Source organism: Falco cherrug, unplaced genomic scaffold, assembly GCF_023634085.1.
Source record: "Falco cherrug isolate bFalChe1 unplaced genomic scaffold, bFalChe1.pri scaffold_58, whole genome shotgun sequence".
NCBI lineage: Eukaryota > Metazoa > Chordata > Aves > Falconiformes > Falconidae > Falco > Falco cherrug.
In genome coordinates, this window is record NW_026599496.1 from 707,471 (window position 1) to 723,433 (window position 15,963).

The following is a 15,963-nucleotide window of genomic DNA, read 5'->3' on the forward strand; positions in this document are numbered from 1 at the left end:
TGTGAATGAGTAGATGATACTGTAGGTGCTGTATTGAGCAGCCAGACTGGAGGTGAACCTCAGCGCAGGATCCCTAAGTGCAATTTGTAACTAAGGTGTAAAACACATGAGTAGTTTTCCAGTTACCAGTGCAGAGTTGGAATAGGTGAATGTTTTCAACAGCAGCTGCAAAACTGGAAAATAAGGGCTGTATGTCTGCTTCTGTCTCAGTTTTTCTGACAGGTTTTGCGGGGACAGAAATTAGGGAAAAAACCTCCAGAGCAGGTAGTTGGGAGCGCAGAAATGGCAGGATGTCACCTGCAGCCATCGGAAACTGTAGAGCTTTGCTTTTGGGTAGGTCTGGTGACCAACAGCGTGCTGGTACTCACAGGCAGGTGTGGGCGCTCCTTGCTGAACGTGAAGAGAGCTGAATCTCACCAAGCGCCGCAGGATTGCGTCGCTTGTTGGAACAGTAAATAATGGTAAATTGGCAGATGATGGCTGTGAATATTTGTGAAAGAGAAATTCTTTAGACTAGGAGGAGCTGCTATGCACCTCACTCTCGCCCTTTCTTGACGTGTCTGGTTGAGCAAAGACAGAGAGACTCTCGGATGAAAGAAAAGAATAAAATGAGCCTCACTGACGTACCCTAGCAGAGTCGGGGAGTGCTGCTGAAGCTGGTTATAGGGCTGTCCCGAGGTATTTTCCACATCAGATGAGCTTGTTGGCGGCAATGGGAGCTGAATGTGTTTGCCCTTGGCGGGACTGGGCTCGTCTGGAGCAGAAGCAGTTAGGTGGCGATGCGCTAGTAATGCTGTGACCGCCCTTTGCTGCTCTTTGGGGCAGGTCTGCATCGCCTTGGTGATGCAAGTCCAAGCGGACTGCTCTGTGTCAGTGGAATAAGCCCAGGGTGACTCAGTTTCTGTGAAGTTATCGCTGTTCTGCATGCAAAAGCCCAAAGGCAGAACCTGTCCCGTTGTGTGTTCTTTAGCTTCAGCCAAGCAGCAACACGTGGCATCTTCTGCCTTTTATAGATGTCTAATTAGAGAAGAAATCAGCCTTCTGTAAGGAAGGAAGATTCCTCATGTATTTCCATTTTGATTTCTTGCTGCTGCAGGCGATCCTGTTTAACAAAGGAGTCATCGATGCCCCCTTCAGCTTGGTCCCTCCAGGGACGGCTCTGGGCTCCTGCTTCTCCTTCCACCCCCAGGAGGGCATCATTTCACCAGATGGCCTCCAAGTCCTCCGGATCTCCTTCAGTTCCACCATCCTGGGGCCATTCACAGAAGAATTCTGGTTCAGTGTGGGTGGGTCCCCTGAGCCTGTGACCTTGACTGTCAGGTGAGGAGGGTTCTAGGAGCCTGGTGGGCACATCTGTAGCCATCTCTGGGTAATCATCTCCCACCTACCTCATTTGGTGATGGAGCAGAGAAAAAAGGGTGTCGTCTAATGTCTTAGTCGAGCACGAGGGTGACGGGTTGGTTTGAAACCCACTGTGGTGCTGAGACCAGCTTTTCCCTGTCCCGGTGGTAACAAAAGCTGAATGCTTTGCAGTTCTTTTTAACCAAGCCAGTTCCTCCTCTGCCTTTGTCCTTACAGGGGCTGTGTCATTGGACCAACTCTCCATTTCAATGTACCTTCCCTCCACTTCGGTGATGTCTCCTTTGGTGAGTGTGCCCTGGGCTTGGACCGCAGGTCGGGAGGTCTGTGCCTTACTGAAATGAAGCACTTGAAGAGCGTCTGTCGCTTGTGTTCCTCCACAGCAGCCTTCAGGGTGTTAAAAGCAGGGCTGCCGCTTGCTCAGGTGGTGTTTTACTGTCGTGAGAGCAAATAGGGCCAAAGGAATAGCAAGCCAGTATTTTTCTGGTGCCCTCAGAGCCTGCTCAGCCCCAGCCTCCCATACCTTGGCGACAGAATGATGGTGAAAGCCTTTGTCCCAGAAGGGCCCAGGGGTTGGGGCTGCAGGAGAAGGGCGTTGGAGCCACACGCTAGCCTGTGGCTGCTCAGGGCGAACGCTCCTGCTGCAAGGCGAGGACACCACTTACCCACTTGACCTTTAGTGTGAGATGTTGATTTGTGCCGTGAGGGCTCCTGGTTATCTAAGCCCAGGCAGTAGCTCTGTGTTGGGCACTGATGTCCCCAGAGATGTGGGCTCCTTCTCCTTCCCCAGCTGAAGCGCTGACGGAGCGGGTGGCTGAGCCCCAGTGTCTCCATTGAAATGCAGATTCTGATTCTCCATCTCGAGTCTCACAAAAGGCTTTTTACTGAGATGATCTAAAGTTTAAATGTGAAATCAATTGCGGATTGATTGAAGGGCCGTTACCATTCTGCACCCTGGATGCCTCTGTGTTTTCATGATGTTTGTGGGCTTTTTAAAGTAAACTCATTACCTTCCCCGAGCCGCTTCCCCCTCTCCCTGCATCACCGCTCTGCCACTGCTGTGTTTCCTTTTGAATAAATAAACCCACAAGAAATGCACCAGGCAGGAAAACGGTTGTGTAATAGGAGATTCATCCTACTTAATCTGATTTCGTTAACAAGGCCTTTTCAGCTGAAGGCAGCTATTGTATTTTTGCTTCTTGTAACTGTGCTGCTGACTGTTGTCTGCCTCTGGTGACTTCGGTCCCATTTGGGGCTGTGCAGTCTGTGTGTGTCCTTTCTGTGCCCCCCCCACCCCCCGGCCGGAGTAATTGCTGGCGGTGGGCAATGCTCACTGCTGATGGGCACGGAGAAACATCTGCTGTGCCTGCAGGTGGTTTTCCTCCCTGTCTGTATGCAAATAGCGCTTGGTAAGCAGGGCATGGGAGGTGTCTCCTTCTGGCAGAGCTGGTGTCCGCTCCAGAGCAAGCTGCGGGCTGGTGTCCTGCCTCTGCAGCACATCCCCTGCCACCCAGTGTGGTTGTATCACTGGTTTTCCATTAGGGAAAGCAAGTGTCAGAGCTAAAGTGATGTCAGGCGTTGCGGGCAGTAATCAAAGGCAGCGAGGATGTGATGTCCCCATTTGTTAGGTAAGGCGAGACACGTTCCTGCTCGTTTCTAAGGAAGCGTCAGGTTTCCTGCAGTGGGGTGGGCTGAGTTGTCCTGTGCTCAGTCGTCCTGTGCTCAGTCTGGTTGCCCCGAAACAGGAGCTGCCTTAGGGATCCTGCCTAGGGAAGCTGCATCAGAGTGCTGTGCATCATGTTGTAGTGCCCAGTTTCGTCCTTCCTTGTTATTGAAGAGAAGCTACAGCAAGGAAAATCTGCTACTTTCATATATTGAAAACCAGGGGAATGTTCATGGAGTTAATGGGGAATTTTACAGGCTGAATTTTCAGGATAAATGGTCTGTCTGGATGCACGCTCGTCAGTGAGAAAGAGTTGGGGCTGGTTTGGGGGCAGGTGAGAGGGCTCCTCACAGTTAGAGGGAGACTTCTGCTCTTCAGCACCAACACCGCTGCCCATTGCCAAGGAAGCAAGCTCGGCCGTCGAGAGAAAAGGCAACTTCAGTCACAACTCGCTCCTCCCTGAGCTTCTCAGTTACCTGCCGTGCACATTGACAAGAGCTCAACTCCAAGCAGGGTTTTATCCTAACAGGAGAGTCGCAGCAGGAATCGCAGCGTAACTGGGGACTTAACTGGTATTTGTCTCACCTTTCCAGGCTTTCCTCACACCCTGTCGTGTCGCCTCACTAACACCTCCTTGGTGCCTGTGACTTTCAACCTTCGCATTCCTGGCGATGGCTCAGGACAGCGCAGCATCACCAGTTTTACTCAGATTTCAGACAACGCTTGCCTGTCCTGGAGGAAGGGAGCCCAACATCACGTCGAGCCAATGGAATTTACCATAATGCCTTGCAAAGGCACCATCCGCTCCCAAGGAGCCCTGGATATCCAGGTATGGGATGAGCCCGGCCATACGTGCTTCAACAGGTGGAGCTGCAGCGCTGCTGGCTTTGGGCATAACCGAGTAAGAGATGGGCTTTTGTTAGCTGGGGGACTCTGGGATGGAGCAGCGTTTTGTTTCCAGAGTCGTAAGCCAAGGATCACGTATCGTGTGGTCAAGCACAGAAGCCGTGCGTGTGTTTCTGAGCTGCTTAGAGCGATTTGTTTGATTTGAAGGGGGCCGAGGAAGGGCGAGGACGGAAGGTGGCTGTTGAAAAGAGAGATGCCATTGCCTAAAGCAGTTTGCTTTTCTTCCCGGTCTTATTTTTCCTCTCCTGTTGAGCAGGATGAGTTGCATTCACTGCAGCGGGGGCTGAGAAAGCTCCAGCAGCCATGAACAAACTGCACAGCTTTTGCTGGGCCACGTTTTGCCCTCAGCTTCCCAGTGTAAAGCTGAACTCGTTCTGGGAAAGTCAACAGATCTCCCCTGGGTTCCCGCTATTGTAGTTGAGATGAAAAATTGGTCCCTTAATACAGTGGTGAGTAGACCATGAGTTGTGCTTTGATTTAGCTTACACGTGCCCTGGTGTGCAAGGTGTATTTCACAGGTGGGGTTTGTCAGCAGAGTTTTGTTACTGGGAAAGGCAGTGGTCCACACGTGGAGCAGCAGCAGAAGCAAGGCAAAACACTCCCTTTCCTTAGCGTGGAAGGAGAAGGGCAGGACACCACACGTGCGTGGCTGATGGCTTCTGGGAGTGCTGAAGTATTTGACGCCGCTCTTCTCCTCTACCAGGTCACCCTGTGTTCCAACACGGTGAGGCAATACGAGCTGGCGCTGGTGCTGGACGTGGATGGTGTTGGCCAGGAGGTGTTGGCGCTGCCTCTCACAGCCAGGTACCGGCGCTTTCCTTGCAGCTGGCCACCTTTCCCCGCGTAGCCAGGCCCAGCACGCTGCCTGGCGTGTGGTGTGCTGGCTGCCGCCCCAAAGGAGAAATGGTGCTTCATGAGCTGGTTCTGCCCAGCTCGCTGTGAGCACAGCCGTGCTTTGCCAGCGGCCCTGTTGAGAAGCACCTGTGCTCCGTGCTCAGGGCCATGCCTTTCTTGCTCTGTTTTGAAGGCAACAGTGCTTATATTCCTTGTTGGCCTGTCGTCTGGGACTTGAGGAGTAACGAATCTGCAAAGGGCTGCCCTGCTTCTCCCTGCAAGCGGTGGGCTTGTGTTGGGTTGGCCCAAAATGCAACATTTGTTTGGAAGGCGGCGAGCAGCCTGCTGAAAGCTGGGGTCTGGCTCAGTTAATGAAGGCGTGTGCAAATGGGAAAGGGGCTTACGGCAGGACTGGTGGGGGGAAACTAAAGGGGAAACTCGTCCTTGGTGTGGCAGGTGAGCTCAGCTCTCTCTGGTTCTCTTGAGCATGAACGTTCCCAGACTTAAGCCAAAAGCTGCTCTTGCTGCAGCCACGCTCAATGGCGTTGCGCCGCAGCGGGTGCCAGTTTAATGACGAGAGGGACGCAGTTCGCTGGTGCTGTTCCCTCTCCCAGGCAGTCAGCCAGGCGGTGCCTGGGCTGCAATTTTGTAAAACGAGTGGGAATGGGAGAAGTCAGTGTGTGGGCTGGTGTGTGGAGGACCCAGGCAGCTGCAGGAGCTGGGAGAGGCTGGTCACCCACTGCGAGAGGCAGGCGGTGCCGGTGCCCTCCATCGCGGGGGCAAGCGGCTGAGGTTTCAGGCAGGGCGAGAGCGGTACGGGAGAGGAGGGAGTTGCTTTTACGGAGATGCTGGAGTCTTGTTTTTCTTGAGCTTTGGGGAGCGCTGGTCCTCAGCGGGAAGGCTCCCGCAGAGCTCGTGCCTTGCTGGGACTGTGGGAGGGTCCTTGCCGGCCTCCTGGGGCAAAGGAGGGGCAAAGCTTGATGAGAGAGCACTGGGGCAGGGCACTGGGCAGCCTCTGCCACGGGAGTCTGGGGCTGCCCCTCCTTTACAAGAGTCTGTTGATAAAAAAGAAGTTAGAGGTGATCGATTGCCGTAGAGGTAGGAAACGTCTATCTGGCAGAGACAAATGCCTTGTGTCTATTTCATGCTGTTTGGGGAGTGAACAACTTCTACATTCTCTGTGTCTCTAATTCCTTTTGGTCATCTCTTCACCCAGATGTGTGGTTCCTCCGCTGCACGTGCTCAGCCCTGTTCTGAGATTCGGACGGTGCTTTCTGAAATTCCCTTACGAGCGGACACTGACCCTTGTGAATGACAGTGATCTTCCAGGCTGCTATGGAGTCCTTCCTCAGGTTTGGCATTGCGTTCGCCTCCTGCCCTCCAACGTCGTTAGGAAAAAAGGGGGTTTGGAGAAGACCTTGCTGTTTAGTGTTCAAACCTAAAGTTTTGCAGAGAACGGGAAGCTACCTGAATATGAACTTCAGGAGCGGTTTGAACTCTTTAGGAAGCAGTTTTGGTTCTAGTCTTTGGGGTGCTTTCATGCAGGAGAACTTTGAGGGTTGTGAAAAGCAGCTGCAAGGAGGCCGCCAGCACCGGAGTGGGTGTTTGTGGGTGCAGCAGCTTTTGGACCCTGTGAGGATGCTACTTAGCCCCATATAAATCTTGCACCTTGCGTTGCGCTTCTCTGCTTTCTCCTAGGGATTTTTAAAAATGCGGGTGAATTTCCATTGTAGTAGATGTTAAGGAGCTTGAAGTTTCCTCAGATTCTGAGGTTCTGTCAAATTCTGACAATTGTCTTCTTTGATTCTGTCCCTTATAGGAGCACAAGGAGGATGCTGCTGTGTGGTACTCCAGCCCTGTGCCGTGTGGGATTATCCAGCCTCACAGCTCGGTGGAGATCCCGTTTACGCTGGAAGCCCAGGCGATGGGAAGGCAGGACACTATTGCTAGTGTCTCAGTGTTTGGGAATGAAAGATCCCCGCTGGTGAGTGCTAGGCGAGATGCGTGCCTTTGTGTGACTCATCTTGGTGGGGCATAAAGTGTGCTGGGGTTCTGCCAGGGAAAAGGAGAAGGTCATAATATGTGGCTGGTGTGGACAAGGAAAGAAGGGGTTCGTGGCATAAGTAACAGCTAATGCCTAGAGAAGGGTGGTGTCCTCGTAGGCGTCTGAGATGGTGTTTAATTATGGGCGTGTGAAGCGGGATAACAAGCCCAGCCTGAAACCCAGAACAATTCCTGGGTCTCTCGCTCTCCTGCATCATTAGATGAGCAGCAACTGCTGCTTCATTAGAACTTTTGTTCAGGAGCACACAGGGACATTGCTGCATGCCGCTAAAGCAAGGGCGGTGTAGGAGGCCGTGCTGAAATGATGATTTCTGTAAAGCTGGATTTAAGCTTTCATGAAAGTCAGGTCCATCCCGCCTGAGAAATATCCATCATATCTCTTTGCCAAAAGCCCCATCCAAAGATGCATGAGACTCCACGCTGCTTGCATCTGGAGCACAGACTGGTTTGGTTTTTTTTTTTCCCTACCAAGCTTGGAAAGGGGTGAGGCGAAGCATTCCTGGACTAAAGCCTCCTACAAGACATTGGCATTCAGGCATGTACAGCAGCAACAACAAAGTGTAGGCAAGAGAATGTTGTATGTGGTGTCCTGGCTTCCACTGGCTGAAACAGAGAACAAATTTAGTTAATAATTTAATTTTAGAACCTTTTTAATTTAAAAGGAGATTAACTTTTGAAGCAGCTGTTTTAAAATGTCTTGTCCTCTCTCTGAGCACAGAAGGGGATATCAGAGGATTCCTGAGAACCTGAAGCTTTCTGTAACGGAAAGGAAGGCTGACATTTTGAAAGCAAATGCAGGGCTATAAACTTTTTATAAAATGAATTGAAACGATGATGCCAAATCCCCTGGATGCCACTGATCATCTCAACCCCGGCTGCTGGGGATGTGCATGTAAACCAGTCAACAGCAAGGCCAGGCAATGCAGGCTTTGCAGGGAAGTCTCACGTTTGACAAAACAGTTGCTCGCAGATAGAAGGCATGCTTCCCTGGAAGAGGAGGGTTTCACCCCACTGGAATAGCCAGTTGTTTAAATGTCACCTGGTTTTTGAGCTGCAGGTCCCTTGAAAAGCTTTTACCCTTGGGCTAACAATTTATAAATTGAAAGTTGACCTTACCTTAATCTTTTCTATTTGGCCGTGAACGTGTCGATGTTTTGCCCAAAGGGCGAGCATTTCAGCTGGAGAATCGTAGCTGTCCCTAAAGAAAGGACTAGATGCATTGCGTTTTCTATAGGTCTGTCTTCTGGTTGCAGTGCAGTTCCAGTAGTTCCCTGGTAGCTGACGCACCCAAAGCTTTCTGGGCTGGCAGAAGAGCTGGCTGTCTTGTTACATGTCCTGCGCTGGTGGCAGATCCTACCCGTACGGCTGCAAGTCTGACCTTGGGAATCGCTGCAGCGTGTTCCAATAGAACTTCAAAGCTCGTTCTTGCCTTCGGCTGGGGTGCCCAGTGTCGATGCCTGGTCTTTACCGCCATTTCAGGCGGAACGTGGTACAGATCTTTCATCCAGGTTGTGCAGAGTCCCTCCACAGCTCTGTTGTCGGGTATTTTGTTTGCAGGTGACCGCGTGCCAGCTTCAGTCTGGTGTGTGTCATCTGCATGAAGGAGCTGGTAAATCCCAGCCCTGGCGTTACTGGTGGCAAGGCAGCCTCGTGTGCCGCGGGCAGGGGGTTTGGCAGCTGACCGCTGTCAGAATAAGCGGGCACTCGAGCACAGCTGTCCACCAGGGTCAGATGCTCTTCGTTCCTAAGTGATCAAATGTGACATGACCTACCTGTTGACAAAGCCAGAGGTGCTGGGGGGTGGGGTGGGGTGGGGCGGTGGCTGGTGGCTGTTTCTGTAGCTGTGGCAATATTGCTGATGGCAGAGCTGCCATCTCTTCTTGCTGCCTTTCCCTGTGCCATGTTGCCTGTAACGCTGTTGCATGGCATTTTTCTTGTCCCTTTTAAGAACCCTGTAGACGAAGGGGTTGGGGTTTTTGAAGCCCTCTCCTTGGTGGTGAGGATGCGTCGTGTTAGTACACAGGCTGACAGAAGCCAGCTTGCCTGGGCATCCTCCAGATGTTGTTCTGCTCATTCCCAAAGAGCTCTGCCCTGCCTTTGCTGCTGCTGTCCTGCTGTCACCAGGAAGCTGAGCTGGCTGGCGAGGCGCAGCTCTTCCCTGCAGCTCCTCCTTCCTGGGAGCTTTGGGCAGCATCGCCCAGACATGCATCGTCGTGCGTGGCTTCAGTTCCTTATTTTTGAGGCCCCAGCCTTGGTAGGTGATTTTTTTTGGTGCTTAGTTGCATGCATCAGTGGCCTGTCAAGGGATGAGCATTTCTGGATGCTGCTGCTTCTGGCTGAGTTGGGCTGGTGATTCTGACAGCTGTCAATGCCACTTCCTTGAGCCAGACATCATTTAAGGTTGTACACGGTGGAGGCTGGTTTCTTTTTCGGTTAAATCGTACTCTGTGCCCTCCAGTGAATCATACAGCATCTGGTCAGCATTGGGAGTTTTATGCATTCAGATCCTGTTGAAGTGTTGAGGTGTTTGGAACCAGTAAAATCCACAGCAAGACTGGACAAATTCTCCTTGTTTTTAATGATGTGGGAAGGTGGTTTAGCAAAGGGATCCGTGTTCCTCCTCCAGTAGTCTGTGCCAGTTCTGCAAGGAGAAAGCTTTTTGGGTCTGACTGTCAAGAGGAAAAACACGGCTTGAATGATGTAATGAATAATTAATGCCTGTTATTCATGTCATACCGGCAATGCACCTAGGCACACATCAGATGTGTGCAGTAACTTGCACGATCTCTGCTCTGAAGAGCCTGCTTCGCTTCTGGCTTGTGCTGGTTTTCAGAGGTGCATTTTTGGGAATGTCAGAGAAGTAACTGTCCAAGTGTCACTGTGCAGCAGCAGCGGTCAGGGAGGTTTGGGGCTCGGCTGAGCAGCAGAAGGAGCGGGAGCAGGCACAAGGCAGAGAAAGGAGAGCTAACTGTGGAGGAGGTCTGGAAAGGAGAGCGTGGGACCCAGGGTTTCTCTGTCCCCTGAGAACGGGAGCTTGTGGCTTTCAGATGGGATCGCTCCCGAGCCTGCACTTGCCCCAGGCCTTCTGTTTCAGCCTTGCAACACTGAAAACTTCCAACAGCCGTACTTATCGCCCCGTCGAGGAGGAACCTTAGAGCTGTCTCATATTTTTTAACTTCCCCTGCTTTTCTTTTTTCTTTCCTACCTGCTTCCTGGAGCAGAATGTGTCTTTAGTGAGCATTGGAGAAGAACCGGTTGTCTATGTGCATCCGAGGGAGATAAATTTTGGCAGTATTCAAGTTCTACAAGATGCGTCCAAAAGTCTCCACCTCTCCAATCAGGCTGTCATCCCTGCATCCTTCTGTGTAGAGATGGTAAGTATCTGTGGGGCTGTTTCCCAATGAAAATTGACTGGTCTGTAGCAGCCTGTGGCTTGATTTTTACATGCACCGTTTCCATATTGCTGTCTCGGAGAGAAAGCAAGGCATTCCGTCCCAACGCAGCGAGAGAAGCCTGGCTCTGGGGGCAGTTTTAGCTGGGGCACCCCTCAGTAAAGTAGACAGCTTGCATAGACGCTTGTGCAGAAAGGAGTCTGGATCATCTTTACAAGTTTTCCCTTTGTTTTCTGGAGGGTATTTAACGGAGAGTCGTGTCTTTGGAACTCTGAGATCAAGAGGCCCCTGTGGCCCTTTGCTCCTGGAAGGGCATGGATTTCCCGACACTTTCCCCATTAGGTCTGCGTTTGCTTTGTGTCAGACTGCTGTTTGTGACAGTCTGGGGTGTGAAGTTTGTCCTCAGCCTGCTTGTGGTGAGGTGAGTTTCACACCTGCTGGGGGCCCAACCAGCTGTGGTGTTGCACAAACATGTAACGGTAAGGGTTGTGTAGCTACAGGGTCTGTGGGCTCCGTCGCGTTGCAGAGCATCTCCGGGGGCCAGCCGCAGGGAAAGGCCGTTGAACTGATGGAGGCCGCAGCTGACAAGCTGCGTGGCAGGTGGCAGGAGGCGGTTGGGTTGCTGCCCTTGCGGGGGGGGCAGGGCTGGTGCAGCCAGGGAGGGCTCTGTGCGGAGGCTGGGTGGGATGTGCCGCTCACTGGAGGTGGGATCTGTGAGGGGCTTAAAAACAGGGTTGGGGGGAGGTTTGTTCTGCTCCATGCTAGGTGGGCTGGATTTGTGGAGCTGGTTCACCCAGGCCTGGCTCTGTGGGCTTGGTTGGGTCTGCGGGTAAAGCATCAGGCAGCGTGCGAGAGGCCAGGCTCAGCCTCCTGGGCCAAGGAGGAGGGGGACGAATTTCCTCCTTGCTGCTTTTCCAGCTGTTTGGGGGACAAAGGTAACCTCCAAGTGGGGGAGGGATTCCCAGGGCAGCTTTCTCTGAATCCACCATGAAAACCCACTTTCCATCTGTGGCGAGAGCAAGCCACCAGGGATGGCTGGTACTGGTGTTGAAATGATGGGTTTGCATGCCTGTCGCAGGCAGTGACCCGCAGAGCTGTTTGGGTCCTGCTGCCCCGGTGCAATGCCTCCCTCCTCCCCGGGCAGCTCGCGGTGTAGCCGGGGGGCTTGCAGGGTACATCTGCCCCTCCGTTGCCTCAGGGCCCTAACCCATGGGACTGGGCAATAAAGCCTGTCGTGCTTCACCGCCATCTCTGCCAGTCCTGGGGCTGATCAGTCACTAGAGCAGTAACACGAGGCGGCTCAGGGACGGTTTCTTTGCCTGCAATAAAGACGGGCTCTGCTTGAGCAGTGGCTTGGACCAGATGATCTCCAGAGGTCTCGCCAGCCCCAGCCGCTCTGTGACTCTGTGTGTGTGATGATCCCCCCTGCTGACTCCGCGGGGCCGAGTTCCCCCATGGTGAGCATCTCTGCTTTTCAGGGCAGCTGCTGCTCTCATGGAGACGTGCCAGGAGGCAGGTCCTGGGAACCTGCTCCATCAGCCGCTTCACCAAGGGCTCTTCAGACAGACTCCGGGCACGGTGCTGCTGAGGCTGCCTGATGGGAGCAGCGCGGGCGTGGGCGAGATGTGCCCGAGCTGCGCCCTGGCCCTCAGCAGCTGCCTGCTCTGCTGCTCTTTTGCTGCCCCAGTTGAAGTTTTGCCCTTGGCTGCCTTACGCTGCCTGGCAGCTCCTTGACGGGAAGCAGAGGGGACTGAATAATTGTGGAGATAAAGCCTGGGATGCAGTCGGGCGTCAGGGTGACGCGCACGTGTCCACCTGAGAGCGGAGCAGGCTGGGCTGTGCCTTAGCCCAGCTGATGGGTGACACGGGCATCCTTCATTCCCCCGTGTCCCTGAACCCAAGCCTTGTGTCCTGTAAAGCGCCAAAGCCACTGCTTTGATTCCTGCTTGGAGGTTGCTGCAGGGGGGTGAGCCGTGATTTCCCTGTCTCCCATTTGTTGGCCAATCTGCAAACGGTGGCTGTGAGGCTCAGAGATCATGGTCTCCACTTGAAAGAGCGAGTTATTGACTGAAATTTTCACAGGAGCGTTGCATCGGGAATGTTATGCGCACTGACCGGCAGCTTGACGAACTGAATGAGGTTAATTTGAGGGGCAGCAACAGGGCAAACGAAAGGCTGGTGTCTTGTTTGAAACAGAAAAGGAAGATGCTGTAATGCAGATGGCCGTGCTGCCACCCCGATGGTACTCTTAACCGTCGAGTGATAATTGCTCTTCCTGTTAAGGCAAGCTTGCTGCTCGCTTTGGGGGAGACAAGATCATTACCTGAGCAAGCCAGGATGATTTGTGGTGAACTTCACTTTGGGACAGTGACTTCAGGAATTACTTGCAGTTCCCCTCAGGCACCAGCTTCCCTGTACCCCTCTCCTCTCTGCTGGGTGAGTTGTGTCTGTTCTGTTCTCAGTTGCAGGGAGCAGCAGGGAGCATCTCTGCCACCAGAAGAAAATAAATAAACCCCCGCCAAATCTGTGTGTTGAGATGGGGCTTTTTGGGTGGGAAGAGGGTTGTAGGGACTGCATACCTGCGTCCTCGGTTGGCTTATCCCTGCTTGCCAGGGTGTCTGCAGATCTGCGACCCTTGGGACCAGTGTGTCATCCTGTGCTCACCCAGTGAATCCTGTGTCTGTCGGGTGTGCTTTTCCCTGTCAGATTGCTTTCCCAGCTACCAGGCAGCCCAGCCTGCTAGGGAATCCTCTGGATCCAGCGAGGGGGGGATTTGTGTCTGTCTTGGGTAAAAAAAGACTGGAGCAATGGGTCAACATGAAGGAGCTGTTGCAGCTTAGCTGGGGGCTGATGTAACCTGCTGATAAAAGTGGCTGTTTCTCCTCCTTGCTCCGCTGTCATCTTCTTTTCCTGCCTCCCTAAGTGCCTGATTTTTGCCATATTGACAAGTGCCAAAGGCTTGTTATGGATTGATGGAAGTGTTTGCTCTCCCTGCAGAAAGGAAAAAGCATCGTTCTTAGATCATTTCCTACTTGTTCTTTGTCATGCTGTCTTCTCAGGGATCTTTTGTGTGACTGCTAAGGTTGACATCTCTTGGCATCACAGAAGGCAGCTGCGTATCACGTCTCTGTGATCAGGAAAGAAAAGACAGGCCTAGGGTGTAATTTTTCTTAATCAGTGGCAGCTTTCTTCTGCCTGCATAACCCCCGTGCTGGGTCTGTTACGTGCTACCGCAGGGTGGCAAATGGTTTCCCAGTGCCTTGTAACGAGGAGGAGACAGAAAAGCTTCCTTGGGGTTTCCTCTTCTCATGACAGTCGTAATGCGGGGTCCTGTCTCCTTCAGCCTGAGCCCTGAGCTCCCGGATCCAGAGCCCTGTGCTCCAGGTGAAGCTTGCTGCTGCCTGGTTTCCAGCAGTGCTTGTACAGCCAGCTGGGTTGTCTTCAGGAGGGTGCCTGGTGGCTCAGTGCAGATCCCCGTCTGCGTTCCCGGGGATGAGCTGCTGCCACATTCAACTGGAGCTGACCTTGCAGCATAGACCAAGATTTCGTTGGTTGGTTGGTTTTTTTTTTAAAAAAAAAAAAAAAAAAGAAGCTGTACCTGGTTATCTTGTCACTGGGATTCGCTGTGGATAACTCCATGGATTTTTCAGGCAGCGTATAAAGGCTCTTGGTCAGGTGCGGTGTAAGCAAGGGCAGAACACGCAGTTCCCATACTCTCTGCTCCCCTGTAGTGCAGGATTTGTTTCATTTACTAATTTCATTGCTTATTCCCTCAAGCTTTTGATGACATTGCTTTTATTAATGAAATGGCCATATGGAAAGACCGCAAAACACGGAGATAAACTTCCAAACAGTGCTGATGCTGCTTTAGTGACTCTGTTTCTGGGTCTGGCTGATGGGCGATTCTGTTGCTCTCTGAGCAAACCGTGCAGGTTGCGGGCAGTGAAGGCTTTGAAGAGCACATCAGCATTGTCTGCAGTTCTCCCCAGCTACTCTCGCTGAAGTCGGAGCAGACTTCAATCAGCAAGAGGATGGTTTTCAAATCTACTGTAAATCACTCCCCCTGCCCCCAAAGCAGCTGAATAATTGGCCAGCCTGTCAGTGTTTGCTCATAGTGAGACAGAGGCAGACAGTGCTGCGCCCTTCTCATGATATCTGCAGTGCTGTTTAGAAATTAGGGTTAAATTAACTTTCCAGGGTACGGGCAGCACTAGCCCTGCATATGTGGCCTCTTCCAAGGTGAGCAGAAGTTTTGAAGATGGATAGGCTTAACTCTTTCCTGAGCTGTCCCACCAGAGCCTCATGGTGCTCCAAAAGCTCACCTTTAGAGTGAAACCCTTGGTTTGGCTTTAAAGGCTGTGTTTTGCTTATACACAGCGGTACCAGTTTGTGCATTTCCACCCAGTTTGGTTTTGCCGGAGCCCTTTGTTGTAGCTGACAGGGCCTGGAAACACACAGCATCAGTTGTGAACAGGGCTCGTGGCCAGGAGCGTCCAGTCTCATGCTGGTGAGGGGTTGTACCAAAAGCTGAGGAAGGTAGAAGGCTGTTTCCCTCCCAGTGTCACTCAGGCTTAGGTCTGGGGCACGTGGGCCTTAAAAGGGGGAGCAAAGGTTTGGAGGAGACCTTGGAAAAGGTGCCTGAAACCTGGCCTCAGGGAAGAGTTTGGATTTTATGGCATCCGCTATCTTCTATGGGTTCATGGTCTTTCAAAATTGCTGTGTTTCAGTAATGGAAGAAATTGTTACTCTGCTCATCTAGGAGAAGGGAACTTGTCGCATTGTGCTGCACCCGCTGGCCAACAGGGTTCAAGAAGGGTAGAAGTCTTCAAGGCAGTTACGCTGCTACAGGCCAGAGTGACTCAGCTGAGCTCTCTTCCCAAGGGAAAAGCCGGAGGATTTTGGTTGTTCAATCCTGTGCTTGGCAGCAGCTGGCCAAGCCGTGTCCATGTCCTGGCTGGAGAGCCCCAATGTGCAGAGTGGTGGCACTGGTCTCCCCAGCCCAGCGGGGAGGGCAGATGGGACCTGGAGGGCTGAGCAATGGCCAGGGGACACAAATGGAGACAAGCTTTGCTGGCTCACTCAGCAGCTGCTGTTAGCTGAAGCAAGTGTGACAAATTGGGCTCCGTTGTCGGTGGCAGTGAGTGCCACACTTTAATTCTTTTTTCTTTTCTTTTTTTTTTTTCCACTGGCTTTAGAAGCTCTGCCTCGATTTCACAAAACTTCTCCTTGCTGGTGCTCTGGGGCAGAGGCTCAACCAAAGCGGTCCCCCTGCTTTTGCCGAGGAGATGCTGGTGCCGAGGTGCCAGGAGGAGGCTGGTGGCTGGTGGGAGCATCCGGCCAGCCTTGTGCTCTGATCCCCACCCTGTGGGCCTTAGGGTGCTTCTGGGCTCTTTCTGCCACTGGCAGTTTGTGCGGGTGAGGAGTCACTCTGCTATGAAGAGCACAGGCTCCCGCCCCTTAGGACAGCTAAAGCCCCTGGGACAAGGCTCCGTGCGCAGCTGATGTGGTGGGGGGTTATTTCCCCTTCGTGCGTGACCCCCACTGGGGGCGGTGGATCCGGCTGACGAGGTGTGAGCGCTCTCTCGCCAGAGCTATGGCTTGGTAAAGTACAGCTGCATTTTTCGTGTTGAGTTCCGCTGCTTCTTCCACTCGTGCAAGGCTGGAATGACCAGATGGCTTCAATTAACGGGCTCAAAGTAACTTGCAGAGGGCAGCGTGGTGGGTCCTCGGCCATCCCTTGGGGCA

General features: G+C 52.7%; 1 pseudogene; it reads left to right on the forward strand.

The window, feature by feature from the left end:
- The window catches only part of LOC129735206 (hydrocephalus-inducing protein homolog), a 100,063-nt pseudogene that overhangs the window by 32,349 nt on the left and 51,751 nt on the right, over positions 1 to 15,963 (forward strand).